The following is a 5,000-nucleotide window of genomic DNA, read 5'->3' as shown; positions in this document are numbered from 1 at the left end:
TGGAGGCATGGAGGTCGGGACTGGGGGTGTGGGACGTTGTAGGGGGAGGCCTGGTCCGTGTGTGTCTGGGTCTGGGTGCTGGCCCAGTACGGGTCCCGGTCCCGGTCCCCCGGGGCCTGGACCTGGGGTCCCTCATGTGGGGGTGTTGCTGGGGGGTCTTCTGGAGGCATGGAGGTCGGGACTGGGGGTGTGGGACGTTGTAGGGGGAGGCCTGGTCCGTGTGTGTCTGGGTCTGGGTGCTGGCCCAGTACGGGTCCCGGTCCCGGTCCCCCGGGGCCTGGACCTGGGGCCCCTCATGTGGGGGTGTTGCTGGGGGGTCTGCTGGAGGCATGGAGGCCGGCTCTGGGGGTGTGGGACGTTGTAGGGGGAGGCCTGGTCCGTGTGTGTCTGGGTCTGGGTGCTGGCCCAGTACGGGTCCCGGTCCCGGTCCCCCGGGGCCTGGACCTGGGGTCCCTCATGTGGGGGTGTTGCTGGGGGGTCTTCTGGAGGCATGGAGGTCGGGACTGGGGGTGTGGGACGTTGTAGGGGGAGGCCTGGTCCGTGTGTGTCTGGGTCTGGGTGCTGGCCCAGTACGGGTCCCGGTCCCGGTCCCCCGGGGCCTGGACCTGGGGCCCCTCATGTGGGGGTGTTGCTGGGGGGTCTGCTGGAGGCATGGAGGCCGGCTCTGGGGGTGTGGGACGTTGTAGGGGGAGGCCTGGTCCGTGTGTGTCTGGGTCTGGGTGCTGGCCCAGTACGGGTCCCGGTCCCGGTCCCCCGGGGCCTGGACCTGGGGTCCCTCATGTGGGGGTGTTGCTGGGGGGTCTTCTGGAGGCATGGAGGTCGGGACTGGGGGTGTGGGACGTTGTAGGGGGAGGCCTGGTCCGTGTGTGTCTGGGTCTGGGTGCTGGCCCAGTACGGGTCCCGGTCCCGGTCCCCCGGGGCCTGGACCTGGGGCCCCTCATGTGGGGGTGTTGCTGGGGTGTCTGCTGGAGGCATGGAGGTCGGGACTGGGGGTGTGGGACGTTGTAGGGGGAGGCCTGGTCCGTGTGTGTCTGGGTCTGGGTGCTGGCCCAGTACGGGTCCCGGTCCCGGTCCCCCGGGGCCTGGACCTGGGGCCCCTCATGTGGGGGTGTTGCCTGGGTGTCTGCTGGAGGCATGGAGGTCGGGACTGGGGGTGTGGGACGTTGTAGGGGGAGGCCTGGTCCGTGTGTGTCTGGGTCTGGGTGCTGGCCCAGTACGGGTCCCGGTCCCGGTCCCCCGGGGCCTGGACCTGGGGTCCCTCATGTGGGGGTGTTGCTGGGGGGTCTGCTGGAGGCATGGAGGCCGGGACTGGGGGTGTGGGACGTTGTAGGGGGAGGCCTGGTCCGTGTGTGTCTGGGTCTGGGTGCTGGCCCAGTACGGGTCCCGGTCCCGGTCCCCCGGGGCCTGGACCTGGGGTCCCTCATGTGGGGGTGTTGCTGGGGGGTCTGCTGGAGGCATGGAGGCCGGGACTGGGGGTGTGGGACGTTGTAGGGGGAGGCCTGGTCCGTGTGTGTCTGGGTCTGGGTGCTGGCCCAGTACGGGTCCCGGTCCCGGTCCCCCGGGGCCTGGACCTGGGGTCCCTCATGTGGGGGTGTTGCTGGGGGGTCTTCTGGAGGCATGGAGGTCGGGACTGGGGGTGTGGGACGTTGTAGGGGGAGGCCTGGTCCGTGTGTGTCTGGGTCTGGGTGCTGGCCCAGTACGGGTCCCGGTCCCGGTCCCCCGGGGCCTGGACCTGGGGCCCCTCATGTGGGGGTGTTGCTGGGGGGTCTGCTGGAGGCATGGAGGCCGGCTCTGGGGGTGTGGGACGTTGTAGGGGGAGGCCTGGTCCGTGTGTGTCTGGGTCTGGGTGCTGGCCCAGTACGGGTCCCGGTCCCGGTCCCCCGGGGCCTGGACCTGGGGCCCCTCATGTGGGGGTGTTGCTGGGGGGTCTGCTGGAGGCATGGAGGTCGGGACTGGGGGTGTGGGACGTTGTAGGGGGAGGCCTGGTCCGTGTGTGTCTGGGTCTGGGTGCTGGCCCAGTACGGGTCCCGGTCCCGGTCCCCCGGGGCCTGGACCTGGGGTCCCTCATGTGGGGGTGTTGCTGGGGGGTCTGCTGGAGGCATGGAGGTCGGGACTGGGGGTGTGGGACGTTGTAGGGGGAGGCCTGGTCCGTGTGTGTCTGGGTCTGGGTGCTGGCCCAGTACGGGTCCCGGTCCCGGTCCCCCGGGGCCTGGACCTGGGGCCCCTCATGTGGGGGTGTTGCTGGGGGGTCTGCTGGAGGCATGGAGGTCGGGACTGGGGGTGTGGGACGTTGTAGGGGGAGGCCTGGTCCGTGTGTGTCTGGGTCTGGGTGCTGGCCCAGTACGGGTCCCGGTCCCGGTCCCCCGGGGCCTGGACCTGGGGCCCCTCATGTGGGGGTGTTGCTGGGGGGTCTGCTGGAGGCATGGAGGCCGGCTCTGGGGGTGTGGGACGTTGTAGGGGGAGGCCTGGTCCGTGTGTGTCTGGGTCTGGGTGCTGGCCCAGTACGGGTCCCGGTCCCGGTCCCCCGGGGCCTGGACCTGGGGTCCCTCATGTGGGGGTGTTGCTGGGGGGTCTTCTGGAGGCATGGAGGTCGGGACTGGGGGTGTGGGACGTTGTAGGGGGAGGCCTGGTCCGTGTGTGTCTGAGGAAAAAAAGAAAGAAAAAAGAGGCAAAAACCACTTCAAGTCTTGTGGACCCTCCAGGGGACCAGGACCACGTCCTGTGGCAGGCCCAGAGAGTCCACCATCCCGGACTGGCAAGAACATCAAGTCCCCCTGAGCCTGGATGAACTAAAGAAACCACAAAGTCCATTTAAACTACCATGGGACGTGTTTTGGAAATTTAACAGAGTCTTTTCTGTAAATCTCCTAAAACGCAACCCATGGTGCACTAACTCTGGGACTCTGTCTGATTTTGAGAAAAAGAGAGAATCAAAAATCAGACAGAGTCTTTTCTCCGTAGTCTACCAGGGGCAGCTTTTAGTATACCATGGGTTGGTTTTAGTATACCATGGGTTGGTTTTAGTCTACCATGGGTTGGGATTTTCGGGTTTTTATACCAGGGGTACCGAAAACAAGAAAAATAGCAGTCTGCAGCCTGTAAAACTCTGGGCTTCGCCTACTACACGTTTGACCCCTGTGTTGGAAGGACATAGCCCATCCCGTGTGTAAGGGGGGCTCCAGGGGAAGAAGGCAGAGAACGGCCTGGAGGTCTTCTGGAGGCTCCAGAGGAGGGGGAACACGTCGCGTGTGAGGCCGAAACGGCTCACCATGTCGGACTGAATAGTGTAGTGAGTAGCCCCGAGTCTGGAGGTCTTTAGGACCCTCCAGAGGAGGGGGAACACGTCGCGTGTGAGGCCGAAACGGCTCACCATGTCGGACTGAATAGTGCAGCGAGTAGCCCAGAGTATGGAGGTCTTTAGGACCCTCCAGAGGAGGGGGAACACGTCGCGTGTGAGGCCGAAACGGCTCACCATGTCGGACTGAATAGTGCAGCGAGTAGCCCAGAGTCTGGAGGTCTTTAGGACCCTCCAGAGGAGGGGGAACACGTCGCGTGTGAGTCCGAAACGGCTCACCATGTCGGACTGAATAGTGTAGTGAGTGACCCCAAGCCTGGAGGTCTTTAGGACCCTCCAGAGGAGGGGGACCACGTCGCGTGTGAGTCCGAAACGGCTCACCATGTCGGACTGAATAGTGTAGTGAGTGACCCCAAGCCTGGAGGTCTTTAGGACCCTCCAGAGGAGGGGGAACACGTCGCGTGTGAGTCCGACACGGCTCACCATGTCGGACTGAATAGTGTAGTGAGTGACCCCAAGCCTGGAGGTCTTTAGGACCCTCCAGAGGAGGGGGACCACGTCGCGTGTGAGTCCGAAACGGCTCACCATGTCGGACTGAATAGTGTAGTGAGTGACCCCAAGCCTGGAGGTCTTTAGGACCCTCCAGAGGAGGGGGAACACGTCGCGTGTGAGTCCGACACGGCTCACCATGTCGGACTGAATAGTGTAGTGAGTGACCCCAAGCCTGGAGGTCTTTAGGACCCTCCAGAGGAGGGGGAACACGTCGCGTGTGAGTCCGAAACGGCTCACCATGTCGGACTGAATAGTGTAGTGAGTGACCCCAAGCCTGGAGGTCTTTAGGACCCTCCAGAGGAGGGGGAACACGTCGCGTGTGAGTCCGACACGGCTCACCATGTCGGACTGAATAGTGTAGTGAGTGACCCCAAGCCTGGAGGTCTTTAGGACCCTCCAGAGGAGGGGGACCACGTCGCGTGTGAGTCCGAAACGGCTCACCATGTCGGACTGAATAGTGTAGTGAGTGACCCCAAGCCTGGAGGTCTTTAGGACCCTCCAGAGGAGGGGGAACACGTCGCGTGTGAGTCCGACACGGCTCACCATGTCGGACTGAATAGTGTAGTGAGTGACCCCAAGCCTGGAGGTCTTTAGGACCCTCCAGAGGAGGGGGAACACGTCGCGTGTGAGTCCGAAACGGCTCACCATGTCGGACTGAATAGTGTAGTGAGTGACCCCAAGCCTGGAGGTCTTTAGGACCCTCCAGAGGAGGGGGAACACGTCGCGTGTGAGTCCGACACGGCTCACCATGTCGGACTGAATAGTGTAGTGAGTGACCCCAAGCCTGGAGGTCTTTAGGACCCTCCAGAGGAGGGGGAACACGTCGCGTGTGAGTCCGAAACGGCTCACCATGTCGGACTGAATAGTGTAGTGAGTGACCCCAAGCCTGGAGGTCTTTAGGACCCTCCAGAGGAGGGGGAACACGTCGCGTGTGAGTCCGACACGGCTCACCATGTCGGACTGAATAGTGTAGTGAGTGACCCCAAGCCTGGAGGTCTTTAGGACCCTCCAGAGGAGGGGGAACACGTCGCGTGTGAGTCCGAAACGGCTCACCATGTCGGACTGAATAGTGTAGTGAGTGACCCCAAGCCTGGAGGTCTTTAGGACCCTCCAGAGGAGGGGGAACACGTCGCGTGTGAGTCCGAAACGGCTC

Source organism: Micromesistius poutassou, assembly GCF_964030765.1.
Source record: "Micromesistius poutassou genome assembly, contig: SCAFFOLD_5084, whole genome shotgun sequence".
Taxonomy (NCBI): Eukaryota; Metazoa; Chordata; class Actinopteri; order Gadiformes; family Gadidae; genus Micromesistius; species Micromesistius poutassou.
This window is presented reverse-complemented; position numbering follows the sequence as displayed.